The 25,980-nt window shown below is 38.2% G+C and overlaps 1 protein-coding gene and 2 long non-coding RNA genes across 9 annotated transcripts in view; 2 read left to right on the plus strand and 1 right to left on the minus strand.

The window, feature by feature from the left end:
• Nucleotides 1-8,955: 8,955 nt before the first annotated feature.
• LOC117153043 lies at nucleotides 8,956-12,164 on the plus strand. Its single transcript, XR_004463461.1, has 3 exons — nucleotides 8,956-10,408; nucleotides 10,655-10,718; nucleotides 12,127-12,164. It is a non-coding gene; the product is annotated as an uncharacterized LOC117153043 (long non-coding RNA).
• A 419-nt stretch (nucleotides 12,165-12,583) lies between these two features.
• LOC113157652 (hyaluronan and proteoglycan link protein 4-like) overlaps nucleotides 12,584-25,980 on the plus strand; it is a 106,121-nt gene continuing 92,724 nt past the window's right edge. The window contains exons 1-2 of one of the 7 annotated variants that reach the window (XR_004463454.1): nucleotides 12,584-12,638; nucleotides 12,779-12,937. The gene's annotated coding sequence lies outside the window, so the exon portion shown is untranslated. Of the gene's footprint in view, nucleotides 12,639-12,778; nucleotides 12,938-16,505; nucleotides 16,640-17,153; nucleotides 17,314-25,980 lie in introns of those variants that run through there. The other 6 variants (XR_004463457.1, XR_004463449.1, XR_004463450.1 and 3 more) reach the window with 6 other exon arrangements.
• Nucleotides 13,002-13,785, minus strand: LOC117153048. Its single transcript, XR_004463467.1, has 2 exons — nucleotides 13,663-13,785; nucleotides 13,002-13,632 (listed from the first exon to the last, which is right to left on the minus strand). It is a non-coding gene; the product is annotated as an uncharacterized LOC117153048 (long non-coding RNA).

The following is a 25,980-nucleotide window of genomic DNA, read 5'->3' on the forward strand; positions in this document are numbered from 1 at the left end:
TCAGATTCTACAAGAAGGAAAAGTCCAAACTTTAAATAAACTGTTTCTTCTTAGGTTTTTAACAAGCTGCTGATTTGTTAATAAAGTTTTATTGACTCAACTCACCAGTGACGTTGAGTCGACATCTGTCAGAGCTGAAACCTTGATCTGTTATCACTTCACACAGGTACAGTCCTGAGTCATTAGTCCTGAGTCTGGACAGTTGGAGTCTGATTCGTCCTTCTCTGAGGACGTCTTGGTCAAACTGGACTCTTCCTGAAAACTGTTGATCCTGAGACTCTGAGACCTCAACACCTTCATGGAGATGAAACAGGACTAAGTGACTGTGGTCAGTAAACATGTCACAGAAGATGTTCACTGAGTTAGAGGATGTGTGAGGTCTGATAGTGAACGTCCACTCCAGTGTGATGTTGTGGTTCTCCTCTGCCTGATAGGAGGTCTGTGTCACATTCACTACAAATGTTCCTGTTGAGGAGACACAGACACAAAGTGACAACTTGAATTATTGAACTATTAATAATTGTTGAGTTGTTGGAGAATAAAGTGAAGATGTGAACTAACCAGAGACACATGAGATCAGGTTGATGAGCAGCAGGATCCTGAAGATCATCTTCTCCCTGTGAGAGGAGACAGAGGTGAAGAAGAAATTACAGAAGAACCAGAGAAAAACTTTAGAGAATCAACAGCTGTCAAATCTGTTTAAACACTATTTCAGATAATGACAGTGTTTAGATTTTTCTACAGCTCAGTATGAGTCTGACATTCACTTACTTTACTACTTAAAACTGTTATTTGTTAACTTATTAATTTACTTTAATTACTTAGAATTATTTGTAACTAATGACAATAAATGTTCTGTAAGATAAAACACACACAACACCTTCTGTCATCAGTGATGTTAGTATAATCTTCACCCTTGTGTCTCTTGTGTCACTTTCAGTTTATCCTGAGAGCCTCTCAATGCAGTTGAAGAATATACAGACGTTTTTTATAAGGAAATTCAAAGTGTCTGCTCTGCAAATAAACAGCACAGTCAGAGTCAATATTATTTTTATAAATCATCAATCTACTGTATCCTGTAGAAGAGTGAAGTCCAAGCTCTCACACCCCTCTTCACGTCTCTTCCTCACTCTCTGTTGCTCTGAATCTTTGACTCTAACTACTTAAAGTCTTTCACCTTCTTTACCTCTGCTCTCTGTAACCTCACTGTTCCACTTGGTTCTCTCTCATTCACATGTTTTCTGTTTTACTGCTGCTAACCTTCATTCCTCGTCTTTCCAGATCACACCTCCACCTCTCTAGATTTTCCTCCACCTGCTCTCACCACAGATCACATGTCATCTGTGAACATCATCGTCCACGGAGTTTCCTGTCTGACCTCATCTGTCAGTCTGTCCATCACCAGACTGAGGAAGAGGCTCAGAGCTGATCCTTGATACAGACCCACCTCCACCTTGAACTCCTCCTACAGCTCATCTCACCACTGTCTTACAGCTCTCATACATGTCCTGCACTAGTATAACATACTTCTCTGTCCTCGTCCACACCCTGTCCTACTCTTTCTCTAGATCTATGAAGACACAGTGCAGCTCTCTTTGTCCATCTCTATACTTCATCAGCATCTTTTAAAGTAAATACTACATCTGTTGTACTCTTTCTATACATGTCTCATCAGTTTTATTCCTCTGTAGTTGTCACAGCTCTGTCTCCCTTGTTCTTTAAAACTCACTCTCTAGATCTTGTTAAACAAACTTAAAAATCTACCACCTCCTCTTTTAGACACTTCCACTCTTCATCCTCTTCAATTCCTCCTCCTCCTCACTTCACTCTTACTAATCTTGTCTTTTCTCATCATTTTGTTTATGAACAGTTTCAGGTTCCTGCTGATAAATGACCAAAGTATCTGATAACTTTTAAATAACAAACCTTGTGATAATTCAGAGGTCCATGTTTCATTTGTTTTATTCTGCCTCGAAGAAAAGTTTATTTATCCTCAACTGATGTTTGATGGATTCCTCATTTTTGAACTTTTATAAGTTATCGAGATTCTTCAGTGACAAACTCAAGAGAAAAGCAGAAATAGGCTCAGACATTTATATATAGTATAGATGACCAATCAAATTGCTGAGCTGACATACGGGAGCGTTCTGAACACGGAAGCACATTCAGTTCCGCCATTCGGAGATATATATATATATATAATAGGCTGGTTTTAATAGAACAGCTCGGCGGGCTGGGTGGACGCTGAACGGTGGTGTTATGTCGAGTTTTACATCCCTGGTGAGATCTGTATCCTCACTCTAATCAGAGAGGAGGATGCAGGTCTCTTCAACTTTGAGTTGCCAAATATTTCACCCCCCTCCCTTATTAACTGTAGCATAACACACGTTATAACAAAATGCTGTCATTTGTCCATCTTTTAGATTGTTTTAAGCCGACAGTGAAAATTCACAAAAGTGTGAGTGGAACAAATCATACCGACGTTTTCAAATCCTGTTACTATTAGCAGATATTTTATTACATAGGGGGTGAAATATTTGGCAACTCAGAGTTGAAGAGATCTGCATCCTCCTCCCTGATTAGAGTGGGGATACAGACCGTCGACTGATACCTCCACCCAGACTACTTCTCCGTCTGGAGAGACAGCACCATTACAGTTAGCTAGCTTAGGCTAAAGCTGCGACATTTCGAGCTAAAACACACACAAAATGGTTTATAAGTCAACAAAATCAAAACAATAAACAAGCCGCTACTATCAGCCTCATAGTGCTGCTAAAACTTTTATGTACTTTTAATAAAGTTAACACACTTTGCCCACGGACACATTCACAAGCACGTCACTTAATCCCTTACTTATACTACCACATGTAGGTGCGATATTTTACCAGCAGGTGGCGAATTGCTCCTTTTATCTGGATTTAACCAGCATAAATTTTAACTACGATAAATAAAAACACAAACTCAATGTGCTCTGTTCACATGTTTCTCTGCCCACTCACACATCTGTATTTCTCCCTCGTCTCTAATTCAGCTGTGATTGGTCAAATAAACAGCACGTGGACGAGTTCAGCGATTTGATTGGTCATCTATTGCACACATACAGTGCTCCTCTTTCTGCTTCAGTCTGAGTTCGTCACTGAAGAATCTCGACAACTTCTAAAAGCTCAGTTGAGGATAAATAAACTTCTCTTCAAGGCAGAATAAAACAAATGAAACATGGACCTCTGAATCATCACAAGGTTCGTTATTTAAATGTTATCAGATACTTTGGTCATTTATCAGCAGGAACCTGAAACTGTTCACAAACAAAATGTTGAGAAAAGACAAGTTTAGTGAGAGTGAAGTGTCTAAAAGAGGAGGTGGTAGAGTTTTAAGTTTGTTTAACAAGATCTAGAGAGTGAGAGGATGATAGAGGAATGAAGGAGAAGTGAACTGATGTCAGTTTATAAGAACAAGAGAGACAGAGGAATAAAACTGATGAGACATAGAGTAGTAGAAGCTAGGCTAAGGTCAGAGGTGAACATTTGTGAGCAGCAGTATGGTTTAATGTATAGAAAGAGTACAACAGATGTAGTATTTACTTTAAAAGATGCTGATGAGGTATAGAGATGGACAAAGAGAGCTGCACTGTGTCTTCATAGATCTAGAGAAAGAGTAGGACAGGGTGTGGACAAGAGAGGTTTCTAAAAATCTCTACATGGAACGCTCGAGGTGTTCAATCTACTACATCGAGACAACAAAAAATCAACTATTTAATGGAAAGTAATTTTGATATATTATGCATTCAAGAATTGAGACTAAAAAAAGACCAAGATGTAAATGAAGTCATTAATCTCTGGCAAAAAGGAAAATGCATTATATCAATAGGAGAGAGCAGCGCAGACGGTGTCGGGATATTCTTCAAAACACATGATGTAGAAATTATTAGAAGAAGGGATGTCATCCCAGGTAGATTACTCATGGTTGATTGTTTTTATAAAGGGGATAAATATAGAATAGTTAACGTCTATACTTCTCCTACTCGAACACAGAAAATGCAATTATTTAAACGTATGAAAGAATTATTATTTGTGGGTTATAACTTAATTTTATGTGGTGATTTTAATACTGTCACTGAAGAAAATGATAGATGCAGTTCTGTGTCTTTTAAATTGTCCCGAGAAGGTAAACTTTTAAAAGAAACATGTCACGATACAATGTTGACAGATGTGTGTAGAGCTGTTAGACCTTCCAGCACAGAGTTCACAAGATTCGATTCAAAAACCAAAACACGAATCGACAGAATTGATGTATCCAAACATTTTAAAGTAAATAATTATTCAACTCTGTTAAATGACTTCTCTGACCATCTCTTGGTATCAACATCTTTGTCTTCTAGTTCCTCTGTAAATAGAGGATTCTGGAGATTAAATACACAGATATTAAATAATAAAGACCTAATAACAGAATTAAATGATGAAATTCATATAATAGCTCAATTATACATATTAGTTAAATCTGATATTAAAATATGGGAAATATTAAAACATAGAATGAGAAATTTCTTCAAATTTAAAAGTAAAGAATTAAACAAACTTAAAAATGTTCATTATGATAAATTAATGACCAAGTATATTAATTTAAAACAGATGACATCCCGATCAGATTCGGAGGAAAATATGATGACGAGTATAAAATCAGAAAATGATAAATATAATTTAGAGCTATTATATAACATTACTAAACTGTCAGAAGTCGACGACAGAGGAAACATAGCGTTCGCACTGAAATCAGGACAACAACAAATTCAGGGTAAATATATTAAATCAATAAAAAACAAAGATGGTGAAATTGTAAAAGATGAAAAGAGAGATAATCCGAGAGCTCTGTGCGGACGCTTATAAAGAAATGAACACAGATTTCAACAGTGTGAACTCCTTTTTGGAAACTCTCCCCTCATACAGCTCCTGTTCCTTCAGCTCTTTGCTTGGTAATGTTAAAAAAGAGGAAGTATTAGAATCAATTAAACAACTAAACACCGGTAAAAGTCCCGGTCCAGACGGTCTGCCCACTGAGTTTTACCAGTTATACAATGACGATGTTTTAAACCTTCTTACCTCCATGTTCAATGAAGGTTTGCAGACTGGCTGTATGGGGGAGAGTTTTTATGAAGGAGTAATGTGCTTGTTATATAAAAAAGGTGATGAGACCGATGTCGATAACTACAGACATTTAACCATTATGAATACAGATTATAAAATTTTAGCCAAAATTATTATGAACAGATTAAATCATGTATTAGACGAAATCATAGACAAAGAACAAACATGTGCAGTGAAAAGACGAGTGATGTGGGATAACTTATGTATCCTGGGAGAAATTATAAATAAAAAAGACGAAAGCAAAGGATTCTTTATTTTAGGTCTGGATCAAAAAAAAGCCTTTGACTATATCTCCAGAGATAATCTCTGGGCTGTTTTGAAAGCATATGGTTTCCCACTTCCATTCATCCAAATGATTAAATGTCTGTATGTTCAGTCCAAAGTCAGAGTGAAGGTTAACGGGGTTTTAACAGACAGCTTCGAGGTCCAGAGAGGCGTGAAGCAGATCTGCCCTCTGAGCGCGGCTCTCTACGTGTTGGCCATCAGTCCGTTAATCCACAGGATTAATAATGACCGTCATATCTCTGGCACACATGTGGTGGACGCGCTCAGGGTGAAGGCCCTGGCTTACGCCGACGACGTTTGTGTTATTATTAAAAATCAGACAGAAACTGATATTTTATGTAGTCACTTGAAATTATATGAAAAAACCGCAGGTGCTAAATTAAATCATAATAAAACAGAAGGAGTTTGGATTGGAGCAGAGTGTGACAAACCAGATATTAACATCCAGGTAAAACCAGAAATTAAAGTTCTGGGTTTAATTATCTGTAATAATGAATGCAGTGAAAGAAACTGGGAAAATAAAATAAGTGAAATTAAAGAAGATGTTAAGAAATGGGAAAATAAGAATAAGCATAGTTAAAACTTTTCTCCTCTCCAAACTCCTGTTTCTAGCTAATAAGTAAATCAACAATAACTAAACTTAACAAACAGTGTGTGAACCTAATTTGGGGAACCAGAGGTCACCAAAAGAGAGCTGCTCTATAAAAGCAGAAGGTTTGGAGGTTTAGGCTCAGTAGATCTAGAACTAAAGTTAAAGATCGCCTTTATAAAGAACATCTCAGCAGCCGTCTCCCGTGATGCTCTCTGGCTTGGTGATCTGTCTCTGTGGCAGAAGAGAAGAGGCAGAGCACGACACGGTCCACAGTATAAATGAATATACAGTGATTTTATTTCAGAATATCAGCACTTAGACATTTCATGGACCACAAGCACAAGTAAAACTATTTTTAATGTAATAAATGATTTTAAATATGGAGTTTTAATTAATTATAAACATGTACAAGAAGCACAGAGAAAGGAAGTTCTCCAAGCCTTGAAAACCAAACATCTGTCAGAGCATGAGAGATGTTTGCTGGCTGATAAGTGTGGGTAGACTTCCTGTTAGAGCAGTAGTTTCATGGAGCTGTTATGTAACAACTAAACAATGTCCCATGATCTACTGTAAGGAAGATGAGACACAGCAACACCTCCTGATGGACTGTTACAGAGCTCAGGAAGTGTGGACGTCCCTGAGGGGTCTGGGTTTGGACTTTGATGTCAACTACGGCTCCATCATGTACGGACTACTGAGGGAAAACATGTCGACCAAACAGGTGGAGATGTTCCAACTCATAATTTCAATAGTTACAATGAAACTGTGGAAAACAAGATGCATAATGGTCATAAATCAAACTGTAATAGACAGTAACACGGTCTGCAAACAAGTCCTCCGTGAAATAAGAAGAAGAAGAACTCTAGATAAAGAATAACAGCTGCCCTGGTTCTTATTGGACATTTGACTGTTTACTCTGCACCTTTAACCCTGTTTTTATTGTTGTTGCTGTTTTTGCTGTTACTTTGATCCTTGTTAATATTATTGATGATATTGTTATATTTATCGCTGCTATGGTGTATTGTTGTGTTCTTTGCACTTTTTTTTATGTTTAAATGTAAACATTTGTATTGTCCCTGAAACTTCAATAAAGATTTGTTAAAAAGCGACAAGAGAGGTATGTTATGCTAATGCAGGACATGTATGAGAGCTGTAGCAGGGTGGGGGCGGAGCTTGTAACTCCAGAAACAACTAGGAAACATGCTTTTTATTTTGGCCGTACTCTGAGGACTCTTCTTCCTTTTGTACCTAACTTCTCTTTGTGAGACTGGATTCTCTGCTGTTGCTGCTCTGAAGACCAAGAACTGATCCCAGATAAACACTGAACAGGAGCTGAGAGTTGATGGATCCTGTTTTAAACCCTCTTTAAAAAGCTGTGAACTGCAAAACGTGCTCATTGTAGCTTTAATCCTGACTTCCTTATTTTGATAAAAGAAAATAATCAGCACAGATTGTTTTATTGTTTTTGTTTTGTAGGTTAAAGTGTTTAAACATCATGTTCACAGATGACATGTGATCTGTGGTGAGAGCAGGTGGAGGAAAATCTAGAGAGGTGGAGGTGTGATCTGGAAAGACGAGGAATGAAGGTTAACAGCAGCAAAACAGAAAACATGTGAATGAGAGAGAAAACCAAGTGGAACAGTGAGGTTACAGAGAGCAGAGGTAAAGAAGGTGAAAGACTTTAAGTAGTTAGAGTCAAAGATTCAGAGCAACAGAGAGTGAGGAAGAGACGTGAAGAGGGGTGTGAGAGCTTGGACTTCACTCTTCTACAGGATACAGTAGATTAAAAGCTGATCTGTGGTCACGTGTGGTTTGTGAAGTATCACGCTCATACAAATATCCAGTATGAACTACAGATGAAGTATGTGATAGAATAGAATATAGTTTATAGAAGATTGTTTTTGTATTAACTACTACAATAAATACTGTTAATGTACCTTTATTTTGTTAGTAGTTCATTTTGCTGCTCTGTATAAATAATAGTGACTCTGATTATGATGTTTATTTGCAGAGGAGACACTTTGAACTTCCTTATAAAAAAACCTCAACATTGAGAGGCTCTCAGACTAAACTGGAAGTGAAGTGAAATCTTGTTCAGTATAAGAGACACAAGGGTGAAGATTATACTAACATCACTGATGACAGAAGGTGTTGTGTGTGTTTTATCTTACAGAACATTTAATGTTATTAGTTACAAATAATTATAAGTAATTAAAGTAAATTAAAAAGTTAACAAATAACAGTTTTCAGTAGTAAAGTAAATGAATGTCAGACTCATACTGAGCTGTAGAAAAATCTAAACACTGTCATTATCTGAAATAGTGTTTAAACAGATTTGACAGCTGTTGATTCACTAAAGTTTTTCTCTGGTTCTTCTGTAATTTCTTCTTCACCTCTGTCTCCTCTCACAGGGAGAAGATGATCTTCAGGATCCTGCTGCTCATCAACCTGATCTCATGTGTCTCTGGTTAGTTCACATCTTCACTTTATTCTCCAGCAACTCAACAATTATTAATAGTTCAATAATTCAAGTTGTCACTTTGTGTCTGTGTCTCCTCAACAGGAACATTTGTAGTGAATGTGACACAGACCTCCTATCAGGCAGAGGAGAACCACAACATCACACTGGAGTGGACGTTCACTATCAGACCTCACACATCCTCTAACTCAGTGAACATCTTCTGTGACATGTTTACTGACCACAGTCACTTAGTCCTGTTTCATCTCCATGAAGGTGTTGAGGTCTCAGAGTCTCAGGATCAACAGTTTTCAGGAAGAGTCCAGTTTGACAAAGACGTCCTCAGAGAAGGACGAATCAGACTCCAACTGTCCAGACTCAGGACTAATGACTCAGGACTGTACCGGTGTGAAGTTGGAACTATTGATGGTTTCGGCTCTGACAGATGTCGACTCAGTGTCACTGGTGAGTAGATTCAGTGAAACTGTTGGTTCTTCAGGATCATGTTCTACAGACTGATCTACTGAGAACTAGAGTTTCTAAGATTTCCATTTCTAACTAGAACATATGTTGTTACACATGTTTCAAACATGAACATGAGGAATCTCATGATTCAAACTCAAACCAACCAGATTTGAAGTCTAAAGTTTTCCAGGTGAGGACTTGTTGAACACATTTCATGAATTCTAAAGACAGAAGACAAACACTCATTATTTTGTCCAATGTCCTTTACAGCAGCTGTTGATCAGGTCAAACCTCAGAGAACAACGAGTCCACAACCAGAGAATCGGGGGAGAATCGGCCTTCATGCTGCTTTGGGGCTGACAGCAGCAGCAGCTCTGCTGTTTGTCTGTTTCAACTCTGATCTCAGTCTTCACTAAATCTACAGAGAAGACAGTGGCCCTCAGAGATCAGATGTCTCTCTGTCCCTGAATCCTTTGACCCTGATGGTCCATGAAGCTGCTTTTCTCTGCACACACAGTCTGACCTCTGAACTCTTCATCTCTCACTGTCTTCATGAACTGAGAGAAACAAACAGGACGAGAGAGAGAGAGAGAGAGAGAGAGAGAGAGATAGAGAGAGAGAGGAGAGAGAAGAGAGAGAGGAGACTGACATCTGATCAGATCCATCAGGACCAACAGGACTCTGTGTGGAGGACCCCCTTACTATCAGACTGTTCAAGACAGTTTAGTTTGTCTCCTCAAGTTTCTACATCAGGGGTCTCAAACTCGCGGCCCGCGGGCCAATTGCGGCCCGCGTGACGATATTTTGTGGCCCCCGCCTTTATATGAAAGTTTAATGTTAGTGGAGTTTGATGTTTGTTTAACAGTGTTGGTGCGGAGCTGAACGAACCAACCAATCACGGTGGAGTATATGGTTCTTGGGGGCGGGACATCGGCCGGGCTTAATCCAATCAGAGAAACATTTCTCGATGACTGACAGCAGCGTTGCCATGGAGAGTTTTCATCCTGGCTAGGGGCCTCGTTTCTATGAAGCTCACGCGGACATTCGTCCCAGCGCGCTGCGTTCATAACACTTCAAAAAAAAAGTTTTTTTAAGTTTCTGCCCAGCGGGACATTATAAGTCAAAGTGATGCGTTCGCGGCGGGTTAAAAGAAAAGTAAGGAACTCAATGCAGCCTAATGTAGTCTGCAGTCACATAGCGACACCTGTCCATCAGCAAATACAGTCCCCGGTAACCCGGACCAATTATAGGGTCGCACCGTTATTTGTTTGTCACTGTTTTTTATTTGCATCGCGCTATTCGCAGTTTTTGAGAGAATTGACCCCCAACTTCCCTGAGCTGAACTTCAATAAGTTCAAGTACAGGTCCAGACTTACTGATGATCATCTTTAAACCATACTGAGGGTCTCAGTTGCTTCCTCCCTCAAGACCAATGTGGCTTCACTATAGGAGATGAAGAGCTGCCAGGTCTGTAGCAGCAAAGAATAGACAAGAGAAGAAGAACAGCTGATGTTCTTCAATGTTCAATTCATGTTCAGAAGAAGATTAAAGGTTAAAGAACTGTTAATACAGACATTTGAATCTGAATACAGCAGATATAGAAGACTGAAGAAACCACAAATAGTCTCTGACTAGAGGAATCTAATTATTATTATTTTCATTGTTATTATTAGTATTGTATTTATTTATATTTAAGATTATTTTTTTACAAAGCTTTTCTTGTGGAAAACCTGATGCGGCCCAGCCTCACCCAGAATCTGCTTCCTGCGGCCCCCAGGTAAATTGAGTTTGACACCCCTGCACTACACTAAACAGCCGCCCAGATTGTTAGATGTGAGCTCTTTACATACAGACATATGTAACAATGCAGGAACTGACAGATCTTTGATTCTATTTAACTTAGAGTGAATTTATTCTTCACCAACAGATGATCTATTAGAGCGAACATCTTTAATCAGCTGTTTTTTAACAACACTGAATGGTTTTAAAAGTCAGGAACAGATATGAGTTCAACTGTTTTCATACAACTGTATCACAAAGTTTGACATTTATTTCATTTACAGTGCTGATGATCTATTTAGACAATTTACTAATTTCCATGAAGAATTTGTCTCATTTGGAAAAGTACAGAAACATTATTAGAGACATTTGATAAGAGACACCACCATGTTTATCCTGAAGAAAGTTCCTACATAGTAAAAATAGAAACAATGCAGCACTTAGATCAAGTTAGATAGTAGAGACTGCGGCAACGATGATTAGTAGTTACAGAGAGAACACAGCTATGTGATGATTCATATTTGGCCTCAGGGAAGCTGAAGTTTCGCTAACTTTCAGTTTCTTACACAACACACGAATATAACATGACACTAAGTCCTGGCGTTCTAGTTCAAGGCAAGTCCATTCACAGAGGTCACCTCTACCTCACAGGTTGCATAGGAACCATTTTTGCTTTCTACCTCATTTCTAAGTCGTTTTGGATAAAAACCTTAAATAACTACATGTGAATGTAAAAAGTGAACAGGAGGAAAAAAAGAGAAAAAGCACAGAAAAAACCACAGGAAGTTCAGAGGTGGGTGGACGGAGACTGGGAGGAGGTCCAGAACATAACAACAGAACATAGCTGGCTGATTACATACATACACCTCACATCCTGGAGTCTTTTTCCTGGTGTAAACCAGTTTTCAGTTATGGTCTAGTTGTCTTCACAATAAATACGTATTTATCTTTCATAGCTGCTGATGCTTCAATCTGAGTTGGTCATTGGAAAATAACTTATAGAAGCTCAGACCAGATGAACGGAAACTGTTCATATTTAAAATGATGAGGGAGGACAGGTAATGTTTTTATTCATATTTTGACCTGAGGTGTTTGTTTGTGGAGTTTGTCCATAAAGTCAAACACTAAGAAAAGGAAACATGAAGTATTCTTCACAGTACAAGTACACCATCAACAGTTTTTAGTGTTTTCCAGCAGAGGGCGCTGATTCCACTAATTAATACTGAATCAACAGAGTAGATGAAGATGTTCTAATGTAAAGTGTTCAATCAAAAACCAAACAACCAGGAGTCGATGTGGTTTTGATTCAGTTTCCTCTCTGTTTTTCTTCTTTTCCTCTGATCTGTCTGATTCCATTTCTCTTTGATCTGATGTTTGTGACTCTTCACCTCTGTCTCCTCTCACAGGGAGAAGATGATCTTCAGGATCCTGCTGCTCATCAACCTGATCTCATGTGTCTCTGGTTAGTTCACATCTTCACTTTATTCTCCAGCAACTCAACAATTATTAATAGTTTAATAATTCAAGTTGTCACTTTGTGTCTGTGTCTCCTCAACAGGAACATTTGTAGTGAATGAGACACAGACCTCCTATCAGGCAGAGGAGAACCACAACATCACACTGGAGTGGACGTTCACTATCAGACCTCACACATCCTCTAACTCAGTGAACATCCTCTGTTCTCTGTTTACTGACCACAGTCACTTAGTCCTGTTTCATCTCCATGAAGGTGTTGAGGTCTCAGAGTCTCAGGATCAACAGTTTTCAGGAAGAGTCCAGTTTGACAAAGACGTCCTCAGAGAAGGACGAATCAGACTCCAACTGTCCAGACTCAGGACTAATGACTCAGGACTGTACCTGTGTGAAGTGAAAACAGATCAAGGTTGGAGCTCTGACAGATGTCGACTCAACGTCACTGGTGAGTTGATTCAGTGAAACTTTATTAACAAATCAGCAGCTTGTTAAAAACCTAAGAAGAAACTGTTTAATTTAGTTTCTTCTTTAGAGAAATGTTTATTTCTCCTCTTGACTGACACAGATGTGTTTGTCTCTTTACAGCAGTGAGAGATTGGTCTGAACCTCAGAGAGAAACTGAACTAAACAACATAGTATATCGAGGGTGGATCTGTCTTTACTGTGGACTGGGACTGACAGCAGCAGCTTTACCGATTGTTTCTTACCTTTCATTCATTAACTCTTTAAAAAGAAAACAGATTTCTGCTCAGACTCATGATCTGAGGAAACAGTTTGATCAACAATATAAAACAAACTGTTCAAATCCATATGATAGAAACAGAAAATCCAGGTTTCTGCTGGCAGCTGATAAATCTGTGTTTCAGGACTCATCAATGATGCAGCAGGTAGATACAGGATAGGACACTTCTGAAAAACCTCTTTCTAAAATGTCTCACTACAAATAAAAAGAGACGTCACACTGGGACTTATGTGTGTTTGACTTGTTTGTCAGACACACTCATGTAAAATGTGTTTGGACTCAGAAAAGTGTAGTTCTGACAAACAAGAAGTTTGTAGTTTAACACGTGCTTGTACTGTGGAGTTATACCTCCTATTTCTTTTCTTTAACATGTATCTTCATGTACAAATCACACATACACACCACAGAATGTCAGAATCTGAATACACAGCTGGAAAACACTTATGTGTTCTACCTAAAACACAGCGAATTCACATTTCTGGAACATATTGTCTCTGCTGCAGACTAAACCCCACTCTGGTTTGGTCCCTCATGCAGTTTCTCTTTTACTCTTAGATCAGTAAAGTCTCTCTACATCACTCTGACTTACATATTCTACTGTCCTACTTGATGTAGCTAACATCTCTGCAGAGAGATGAACTGTTCTTCTTCACTCTTTATCCAACAGAAGAGGACAGAGAAGAACATGACTATGTTTCTGCAGTCCAACAGGTCTGCACACCAAGACCTGACGTCTACCTAATCCAGATCTGGTCCTTTTTGTGGATGGTTCTACATCACCTGACCTCACTACAGGTCAAAATGTAGTTGGCTTTGCTGTTTATGAAAAGTTAGTAACTCACATCCTTCTTACTGAACTCATCACAAACAGAGTCCTGAAAGTGAACTGCTGAGAAATCTGCTGATATTCACACTGGCTCCTGTGTTTGATTTTAAGAATCACACACTTGGTGTTATTTTACCATCTTATGATGCAGTTTGTCACTGTGCTGCACACACTGGTGTTTCTGACTTAGAAATGCTGCAGAGGAAGTGGAGGACGTTTCACTTCATTTCACAAAGTTGTCATACCATGACCACAGTCTTTAAAAGAAAAGACATGCAAACCTTTCCATTCCCCTCACAGACGCCGTTGTGAAAATAACACCAATTCACATTTAATGATGGACCATGGATAGATCCAATCACCAGCCTTGTCTACAGAATAATTTTTTTTCAACAAGTGAGAGTTGCTTTCACCTCACAAAAACAGCACGTCTCTATTTGGTTTCCAATTCCAGTTCAATTATTAATGATGCCATATTTTAAACTACAGAGGAAAAGGGTTGATGTCTCAGAATGTCTCGTTTATATATGTGAATAAAATCTAATCAAATGGGGAAAACGTAAAACAACATTTGTATTTTTATACTTAGGTCTTGGTGAAATATGTTCTTGTGATGTTGTGAAAGATAAGAAGTGATGGGTTTGAGACAATGTGGTCAAAGAGCTAGTACAGTGTTGGCGTTTACGTAAAATGTCATTTATATCTTTGTGTGTCGCTTTAACACCTTTTATGAAAGTAAAACATTGTAACTGATAATAGCACCACAGTGTTTTCTCAGCAACAAGAAGGGTGATGACAGATAAAGTGCTATGAAAGCTGTAAAAGATCTAAAACTGAGTAAATGCTTTAGAGCTGCACTGAGTTCTGTTCATTAAACTTCTCTCTGACAAGATAAATAAAGATTCTTCAGATAATCACTTGTCTTATTAACTGTCTGACTTCTGTTCAACAGATGTAAAAGAAGTAAAATGACACCATCAACTTGTATCTGAGCTGACAGACGTCCTGCAGACAGCACAGCATCCTGACATCATATTTAGTCAGTGTTAGTGGGGAATTCAAAGGTTTTACCTGCATCATAAATAACTTTTGTCAACAGTAAATATTCTCAGTCAACTTAATAATAACATGTTAACAAACATTAATTCCTATTTTTTACAGAACAACAACATTATTATCAGCTTTTGTTCACAGTGACACATGCTGCCTGCAGGTCACCTGAGAAACATCATTATAACATAATATTAAAGTAACAGAGCCCAAAGTCTGTGTTGAACTGGAAACTTTACTGTTTTTGTCCCTCACAACTTAACAATACTGTTCAGTTTGTATGTTAAAGAACAAGAAGTCGCTTTTTTAACAGGAAGTCACTTTAGCTGTGAACAACTTTTCTTGTGCTCTGGCAGATTTCTGGCAGCTCAGTCTGCTGTAAGAGCCAGAAGTCAAAACAGTAAGTTTGAAGCTTCCAGTGGGAAGTTTACCAAACATTTACCATGTTTGACTGTAAATATAACATTTATTTATATAAAATAATATATATTCTCAGTAAGGTCTACTGCTCATTCACCACATCAGAAAACAGAGGAACGACCCACTTTAAGATGTTGTATGTACACTTCTTTCTAATAGAAAACAGCAGTATGAGTTGTTGTTCCATCTCTCATTGAGAGGAATCAAACAGAAAAAACGGTATAAGTGTTATTTACAACAGAGGACACGATGAACCATCTAGGTTGGGAAATAAAGTGTACAGTACAAAAATACAGATTTGATGAAAAAACGAAATAAGAAAGCCTGAACAAACAAAGTGGCAACACAACCAGAGAACTAAGGTGACAAACAAAATACAAACTTGCAAACCTGAAATACAAAGTAACAGAAAGTGAAGCTCTGACACAGGCAAACTACAAATCAACACACTGACAAACAACACAAAGTACCAACAAAAATGCACGAATGCCAACAGAATTCACATTGACCAGAATTATGAAGTAACAACTGAGAAGCAGTGCAAACGGCAGACAAACTCACAAAGTAGGGGGAAACAAACTAAGGGGAAAGTCCAGAATGAGACAAAGTGGTGAGTCAGTGTGGTCCACGTACAAACAAAGCAGAAGGATGTGTGCGTGAGAAACTAGCAACAAGAATGATGACTGAGGGAAGCTTTTAAAAAAAATGGGGACACAACAACTCATAATCAAAGTCCAGGAGAGTGAAGAGTGCAGGTGGTCCAAATGAGGGCTTTAGGAAGTGGCTGTATGTGGAAGTGAGAAGGTGAATTACAGAAAAGGGATGAGGCAGGAACAGTGACACTCATGTTTCTAAAGTGTGGGTCCTAAGGAATAGTTTAATCTAATCTAAGAGAGGGAGAAGATGATCTTCAGGATCCTGCTGCTCATCAACCTGATCTCATGTGTCTCTGGTTAGTTCACATCTTCACTTTATTCTCCAGCAACTCAACAATTATTAATAGTTCAATAACTCAAGTTGTCACTTTGTGTCTGTGTCTCCTCAACAGGAACATTTGTAGTGAATGTGACACAGACCTCCTATCAGGCAGAGGAGAACCACAACATCACACTGGAGTGGACGTTCACTATCAGACCTCACACATCCTCTAACTCAGTGAACATCTTCTGTGACATGTTTACTGACCACAGTCACTTAGTCCTGTTTCATCTCCATGAAGGTGTTGAGGTCTCAGAGTCTCAGGATCAACAGTTTTCAGGAAGAGTCCAGTTTGACAAAGACGTCCTCAGAGAAGGACGAATCAGACTCCAACTGTCCAGACTTAGGACTAATGACTCAGGACTGTACCTGTGTGAAGTGAAAACAAATTATGGTCTGAACTCAGGTCGATGTCGACTCAACGTCACTGGTGAGTTTATTAAAATTCAACATCAGCCTGAAAATACAAATATTTTAAATTTACAGTGATAAAAAAAACTTAAAGCACCAACAAACATTCAGATTTTTTTCTCAATAAAGAGTTTGTAATCAGCACAAATCTAATTTATTTTATTAGGTTTATAATTAAAAAATCCTTCTCACCACCTTAAACTGAAGAAACTAGAAATCTTCCTCCCTCATGTCTGTATATCAAGTATAAAACAGTTAGTTTAGTATAAAGACCAGCTCTGTCTAAAAGATACAATATCCACTTACTGACTTCTCTAAAGATCACCAATCACCACATTATACAGTTTATTGTTCCATTCATTAAAAAGAGGTTACTTTCATTTAAACTGGAGAAAAACCAACAGGACAAATTTCAGTTTTTACAGGACATCGTATCAAACACTGTTTATTTCTATTTTTATATTTAATTCTCAACATTTAGCTGTAAATAATAATCTGCTCTGACAGATGATGATATGATGTGTTCTTTACAGCAGCTGCTGATCAGCACAAACCTCAGAGACCAACTGTGAGTCCACCAGCAGAGGGTCCACAGAGGATCTACCTCTACACTGGACTGGGACTAGGACTGTTACTGACAGCAGCTCTACTGACTGTCGATAATCGAAAGTGTCTGAGAAAGAAAGAAGAGAGAGACAACGTTTCTATCTCAGTAAATACAGAGAGTTTAACAGCGAGGTCAGCTGGTTTGATTGTTTTCATTTACACGCTCCTGCTCTCCTGTTGATCAAACTGTTCAACGAGTCTGAATGGTTTTATGTTTATACTAGTCCATATATTTCTAATATAATATTAATATTTAAATCATTATAATAATACAATAATCTATGACGTCTGCAGCATACTGAAAAAGTTGTTGAGTTCTTCTTTATACATAAAGAACTGTATATAACACTATAAAATACATGTTATTCAGTTGTTGTGTCTGGATGACGCTCATCAACAGTTCAGGATCAAAGACTGTTCCTCCTTCATCTGATTTAAACTTCACAGAACTCAATTTAAATTTTAAACTTAATTGTAAATAAAATATATTTTTTTATGTTTTAAATTCAGTTCATATTATTCTCAGTGTGAGTTTAAATGAGCACAGTTCACTTTATCTGACTTCACCTCTGTGATGAAGACCGTAAACGGTCCTGTCATGATCTTCATCGAGTGTTGACGAGGTGTAGCCCAGAGAAGTCAGTTTTAGTTAGATAGGTAATTATATGAATTAAAGACTGAATATGTATTGATCTGTAATGAAACTGTTGTTTAATAAGATACAACAACATGTTTTAACAGATTTAATACTTGTTGTGGTTTTATAAATAAAGTATCTTCACCTGTAATTAAAGTTTCTGAAAGTGTGAAACTAGTCTGGAGAGCACAGTTTGTCTGTCAGTGGAGTGGAAGAGTCTCATTAACCCCTCTAGACGTGAAATAAACTAAAGCATGTCTCAGTTTTACTGAATGAGGAAGCAGGTTGTTAAAACAGAGCTCTGAATATGTGATCAAGTTAAAGACAACAGGAGGAGGAGGAGTGAACAGTGAAGTAACAGGTTGTTGTTTTTTCCTTATATCACCTCAATTTAAGCTTTGTAGAAAAGATTTGTGATTATATTTCTAGTTAAACACAGAAAACAAAAGTGAGGTTGTGTCACGGTGCAAAGTCGTCAACAACAGTTTTTATTAACACACTAAATTTACATTAAATTAATAAAATCTTTTTATATGATTAAAAAGTCTGACTCTCACAGAGAGAAATTACTTCAGAGACTTCTCGTCAACAGTTTAATGTATTTATGATGATGATACTGTCGACATTGAAGGATTTCAAAGCAGCTTCTCTCTTCTGGTAAAAATAAATGTAGTAACATCTGTATGAAGACTCATGCGGTCCCTGAACAAACCCATCACTGACATTCAGCTGATCCACAGCAGGGAGGTGGGACGGACTTTGGACTCTTACAAACAGCTCATTTTTACAGAACATAGCTCCTGTACAGACTCAAATGACTGAAGATGGAAGGTGACGTGCTGTTACTTCTTAGTTATTAGAAATATTATATGAGGATAGATGACATGTTAAATTATTAGATCAGTTCTCAGTAAGTAGACAAATATAGACGATGTTCACAGAGCTCTAGAAGAGTGTGAAACATCACCGGGAGCTTTAAAAGAAAAACACTGCAGATATTATCTTCACATGATAAATGAACTCAGTGTGTGTTCAGAGTGTAATGATGGTTCATGTAAACACAAACACAGTTAAAATGAGCTTTAAAGAGGCAGAAAGTCGAGAACTGGGAACATTTAGTTATTTTTTCCTCCTCAAAGCTACACAGAGTTTGACCAGTAGAGCTGCTGCTGCTGTTGGTCCCAGAGCAGTGTTGTTATGAACTGATGAACTGTCTTACTGCCCTCTAGTGATCAATGCAGGAAGAGCAGTAAAATGAGGATTTACTGCACTAGGAATGAAGTGACGTAGTAGAAGTGTTGGTCCAGGGGTTGACAGAGAAGGTTGTTGAATGATAATATAATCAATCCAGACTTTAAAATCTATGAAAACAGCTTCAACCATAAGTTCTGTTGTATTTTACATGGAGATCTGTTTTTTCTCTTTTAGTAAAGTGACTCATAGTTGTAATTATGTATAATGTGAAAGAAATCAGCTGTGTCAGTAGAGGGCAGTAGTTCACTGACTGTCTTCTTAGATAGTGGTCAGTTGGACTAAAACTGACATTAAGACAAATTGTGAACTGTGCTTCAGTGTTAGAAATGTATCATGGCCTGAGGATAAGTTAGGTTAGGTGGAAAACAACAGCACATTTACTTTGAGAGGGACTAGTTGGAAACCTTAGTTTGGACCTCACGTCACAGTACAATTAGAAATATTCAAAGGATGATACTTACTTTAATATTTAGTATTTAGAAGAAGTAGTTGTGTGTATTTTACCTCACAGTTGTATTAAAATATGTTTCTAATGCTTTCACCAGCTATTTTAAATGAATAATAGGTCCAAAACATTAGAAACACGTCTTAATATGACCATAATATCACCTTTCAGACAGTTTCAACTTCAATTCTTACCTTATAAAAGTAGAATTCATGGCAGAGCTGCTGCATTAGACAGGAGAGCTTCTAGTTTTGGCTCTGGATATGAGATAAATATGAGATCCATCTGTATAGACATGGATGAACCCAGGGTATCGCTGTTCCACATGCTCATAGAACTCGATCATTAGATCCCCACTTTCCCTTTCCTATTTAATCCTCAATACTTCCAAATCTACAACTGGACTCTCCAACCTCCATAGTGGAATCACAGACCATCAGGACGTCCATCTCTCTTGCTGCTTCATCTCCCACTCATCCAAAACTCTCCTTATTCCTGCCTCTTCTTTCCGAACAATCCTCCAAAAGGTCTTTTGTGGAGTGATCCCCCATATACCCTTTTAAACTTAACCAGTAATTAACCATGAGCTGCTTTCTCCTTATACACAGTGACATTTCCCCTATTTCCACCTGCACAGCACACAGGGGATGTCTTAGTTGCAGCGGTGCATAGTCTCAGTGCTCTGGATTAAACAACATCAAGAGCTTTAATCTGGTTTTAGCTGCTGAACTATAAACAATACTCCCACAATTTGGGAGTTTTATAGATGTATCCGATTGACAGAACATTTGCACATTCCTACAAGACACCTCATCACATTCAGTACTTTCTTACAGCTGTTTACTACATAAGTAATATGTTCTCTCCATGTTAGCCTGAAATCAGAGTTCATTCCCAAAAAACGAAATGAATCAACCTGTTCTAATACAGCTCCATATAACTTTAGTTCACACTGTTCTTTTTTCCTCTTTTCTATAAGAATAAGAAAGTCGCCATGAAAAACATCACAGCTGGAAAAAGTGTTGACTGAGCAAAAGAAGCTTATTAACAATGATTCCTGGAAATGTGCAGAGGGTGAAGTTGAACAATAACACCACCTTTTCTTTAGTAGGGAAGTCAATCATTGGTGAAACGCTGTGCACAGATATCTTAAATATGGAGGTGCTCATTTGAAAGTCAGTTCTATAAATAGTTACTACAGCAGATATCAGTATTAATTGGAGATTAATTAATGACTTGGTGGACAGTGTTATTATTTGTTTTCTTAAGATGTGTATCAGCTTGTTTGTCTACAACAGTAGATCATGTGTCACTGAGTAAACTCATTTCCTGAGTGATGAAGCTTTTGCTAAACTCAATATGCACAAAAAAACCTGTTTGTTATTCATGACTCAGTCATTTGCTCCTCAAATGACTTCTGCTGCAGATTTACTGTGAACAGTCTTTTTAAAAAGTCACACTTAGACCGATATACAAATTTATTTAACAAAAACTGGCTGCTACAGATAAATGCTGTCTGTAAGAAGCACAGACAGTTTTATTAAAAATGAGTTTTCAGAACTGATGGATGAAGGTGAAATGTCTTCAAGAATTTAGAGTCCAGTTGTTACTGAACAGAAACTTTTGGGATGTTTCACCTTTGAATAAACAATATTTATGAACAATGAAACAAAAACTTTTTTTTAAAAAGGAAATATGTTAAGACATAAATATAGTTAATACAAGACGTATAAAAGCATATTGTGAAGACTAGTTGTTGGTAACATCCCAATTCTAACTAACTAACTGAATCCACGTCTCCATCACTTGTCTCTTATTCCCTCCCACTATAGACACATGGAAAGATAGTGTATGTGGAAATGAACTGATAATAAAACTGACTTTAAGTTTGAGGAGAGAAGAACCGAGGGGTTTTTGGAGACATGAGACGTCCTTCAAGATGGAGGAGCAGGACAACTTCTGGAGTGAGTGGAGATCGAGGACCGATCAACTGAGTTTTAAGAAATTAGATCGACCCGAGACATTTTACATCTGCTGTTGTTCACCTGCTTTTTCAGAAGGAGTTTGGTACAAAATCAGACTCTGACATTTTTTAAAGATGGAAAAACCAAAAACACAGAGAAGCAGAGCAGCAACTGACAAACCAGCTACTAGTCTTACTGTCTTGTTTCCTCCATCCTTCTTTCCTTCATCCTTGTGTCCTTCATCCCAGATGTTTCCAGCTGCATCACCTGCAGGTGAGAAGCAGCAGTGAGTCAGCAGGTGTCAGGTAGGTGATGAGTGAAGAACACAACAGAATCCATTTCCTCTTCTAACTCCTGTCAGACATTATCTACTGCACTTTGATCCCATCACTCATACCAGCTGTTTTCTACAAAGACTCATCAACACCAACATCTGATCTGTGATGTTTCACTCTCACATCAACAACCAGGAAGCAGCTTCAACTCTGATCCTCACACTGTCACTCATCGAGAAATGTTTCTCTGATTGGATTAAACCCGGTCGATGTCCTGCCCCCGAGACCCATATACCCCACCGTGATTGGTTGGTTCGTTCAGGTCCGCACCAACACTGTATTACATATTGTAGTGACCCAGAGGTGGGGCACATTGTTCTTGTTGTGTTTGTTGCTGCTGTTATGTGGTTCTCTTAATTGGTTCTTTTATTTTGTAGTGTGTGTAGTTGTGTGATGTCAGGTGTACTTCCGGGGAGGGGAGAGGGGACCCAGGAGAAACAGGCGGGAGATTGAGTGCTTCCGGGGTGACTGAATGGGGAGCTGAGACCTGTTGTCACTGTGTGTTGTTTCTATTAAAAATTAAAAGAGTTGTTCACTCTGAGGCTGTCACAATATAAAACTCGCGGACCACAATTGACCCGCGGGCCGCGAGTTTGAGACCCCTGGTTTAGAGGAATGATTTACTGAATTGAATTCAGAATGATCTACAGGGAGGAATCAGTCTAAGTACGAGCGTGGTCTTGCAGATGAATCTAAAGTTGTTGTACAGTCCATACCGTATGCAGGGAGGATCTGATACATTTTTTATCTAATAGTTATGATTTTATTTGTAAAGAAATAATAAAATCATTGCTCCTTAGACTTGAGGGAATACTAGGGTCAACCGAGCTATGACTCTTTGTCAGCCTGGCTACAGTGCTGAAAAGAAATCTGGGGTTGTTCTTATTTGCCTCTTTTAATGAGGAGTAATATGAGGTTCTAGCTTTACGCAGGGCTTTTTTATATATTATTAAACTATCTTTCCAGGCAATATTCATCTAAATTGGTGGAACGCCAGCTCCTTTCCAGCTTACGTGATGTCTGCTTTAAGCTACGGATTTGTGAATTGTACCATGGAACTAACTTCCTCTGACTCACTAGTTTCTTTTTCAGAGGAGCAACAGTATCAAGTATTGTTCCAAGTGAAGCACCAGTACTATTAACAAGATAGTCCACTTGTGCTGGAATAACATTGAAATAACTGCCTTCCTCTGTGTTGGTACATGGCTCTGAAATAAAAGATGGAATCAGTTCCTTAAATTTGTCAACAGCATTTTCACATAAACATCTACTGTAGAGAATCTTATCTGTAGGTTTAGTAAAGTTTGGTATTGTAAATTCAAATGTTATTAAAAAATGGTCAGATAAAAGAGGGTTTTGGGGAAAAACTATTAACTGATCAACTTCCACACCGTATGTCAGAATAAGATCAAGGGTGTGGTTAAAACAGTGAGTGGGTTTATTTACATTTAGAGTCTAATAGTGAATTAAATGCAGTGTTGAGGCAGTTATCATCAACATCTACATGGATATTAAAGTCACCCACTATAATGACTTTATCTGCACTAAGAACTAAATCAGATAGAAACTCTGAGAATTCAGTTAAAAACTCAGAGTAAGGGACAGGAGGACGGTACACAATAACAAACAGGACGGGTTTCTGATTTTTCCAGTTTGGATCAGAGAGGCTAAGAGTGAGGCTCTCAAATGAATTCAAACTATGTTTAGCTCTGGGGTTGATTAACAAACTTGAGTGGAAGATTGCTGCTACTCCTCCACCCGACCTGTGTTTCTAGGAACATGATAATTAACATGACTTGAGGGGGTCGACTCATTCAGAGAGACATATTCATCCTGCTGCAGCCAGGTTTCAGTAAGACAGAATAAGTCTATTTGATGGTCAATTATCAAATCATTTACTAACAGGGATTTAAACGAAAGAGATCTGATATTTAACAGTCCACATTTGATTGTTTTCTTGTTATTTTGTTCTAAGAGAGGAGTCGTCTTTATTTTTATTAGGTTTTTATGAATCACTCCTCTTGTGTTGTTTAGATATAAATAATTTAGGTACTCGGGGAGCAGACACTGTCTCTATAAGGTTATGGTAGTTTTTGGGGGGTGACGGCTGTAAGGAAGCTGCAGAGAGGTGTGTAAGACTGCGTCTCTGCGTCCTGGGCTCCACTCTGACATGTCAGGGTTCAGGTCGTCTAATAAACTCTGTCATATTCCTAGAGAGGTGAGACGAACCATCTAAAGTGGGATGGATGCCGTCTCTTCTAATCAGCCCAGGTTTTCTCCAAAACGTTTTGTCTCTGTAGCATAAACATGTCGTCACTGGTCAGATTGGGAAGAGGTCCAGAGAAAACTACGGAGTCCGACATCGTTTTAGCAAAGTTACAACGATTCAACGTTAATTTTAGTGACTTCCGATTGGCGTAATCTCCTGGAGTTAATGACGTTTTGTTTAGCCGATTAATAATAATATTATTATCATTATTATTATTCACACAGAAGTTAATGACGTCCGATTTCGCCAATCACTAAAATTAATGTTGAATCGATGTAACTTTGCTAAAACGATGTCGGACTCCGTAGTTTTCTCTGGACCTCTTCCCAATCTGACCAGTGACGACATGTTTAGCCGCATGACGTCATTTAACCACTGGCTGGTGTGGTGTCCCGCAAACAACGTGGGCTACAGAGACAATTGGAAAACCTTTCGGAGAAAACCTATTATTATTATTATTATTATTATTATTATTATTATTATTATTATTATTATTATTATTATTATTATTATTACACATACATACATACATAACATACATATACAAAGAAGATAAGATAAATTGATCTCCCTAAGTGCCTTTGGACACTTCTAGGTTTACATGTCTGTCTGATATCCTATTCACTCAGTTCATTGCTGAAACCTGCTGTTATTTACCAACTTACAGTGGCAAGAAAAAGTATGTGCACCCTTTGGGATTACGTGGAATTTTGCATGAATTGGTCATAAAATGTGCTCCAATCTTCATCTAATTCACAACAATAGAAAAACACAGTCTGCTTAAAATAATACTACACAAACATTATATGTTTTCATGTTTTTATTGAACATAACATGTAAACATTCACAGTGCAGGGTGAACCTCTAGCCTAAGAGCTAATTGGAGCAAGGAGTGAGTCAACCTTGAGTCCAATCAGTGTGATGATATTAACTGTGTTGCTGAAAGCTGTTCTGCCCTTTAAAAACACACACCAGTTTTGGATTTACTGGTTTGAAGAAGCACTGCCTGATGTGAACCATGCCTCGCAGAAAAGAGCTCTCAGAAGACCTACGATCAAGAGTTGTTGACTTGCATGAAGCTGAAAAGGGTTACAAAAGTATCTCTAAAAGCCTTGATGTTCATGTGTCCACGGTAAGACAGACTATCTACAAATGGAGAAAGTTCAGCACTGTTGCTAGTCTCCCTAGGCATGGCCGTCCTGTAAAGATGACTGCAAGAGCACAGCGCAGAATGCTGAATGAGGTAAAGAAGCATCCTAGAGTGTCAGCTAAAGACTTACAGAAATCTCTGGCACATGCTAACATTTTTGTTGACACATCTAGAATAAGGAAAACATCAAACAAGATTGAAGTACAGGAGAGGACACCACGGAGGAAGCCATTGCTGTCCAAAAAATATATTGCAGCACATTTGAAGTTTGCAAAAGAGCACCTGGATGTTCCACAGCACTACTGGCAAAATATTCTGTGGACAGATGAAACCAAAATCTAGTTGTTTGGAAAAAACACACAACACTATGTGTGGAGAAAAAAAGGTATAGCACACCAACATCCAAACCTCATCCCCACTGTAAAACATGGCAGAGGGAGCATCATGGTTTGGGGCTGCTTTGCTGCCTCAGGGCCTGGAGAGATTGTTGTCACTGATGGAAAAATGAATTCCAGAGTTTATCAAGACATTTTGCAGGAAAACGTAAGACCATCTGTCGGCCAACTGAAGCTCCGCAGAGGATGGGTGATGCAATAGGACAATGATCCAAAGCATACAAGTAATTCAACAAAAGAATAGCTTCAACAGAACAAAATACGCCTTCTGGAGTGGCCCAGTCAGAGTCCTGACCTCAACCCGA

Source organism: Anabas testudineus, chromosome 18, assembly GCF_900324465.2.
Source record: "Anabas testudineus chromosome 18, fAnaTes1.2, whole genome shotgun sequence".
Lineage (NCBI taxonomy): Eukaryota > Metazoa > Chordata > Actinopteri > Anabantiformes > Anabantidae > Anabas > Anabas testudineus.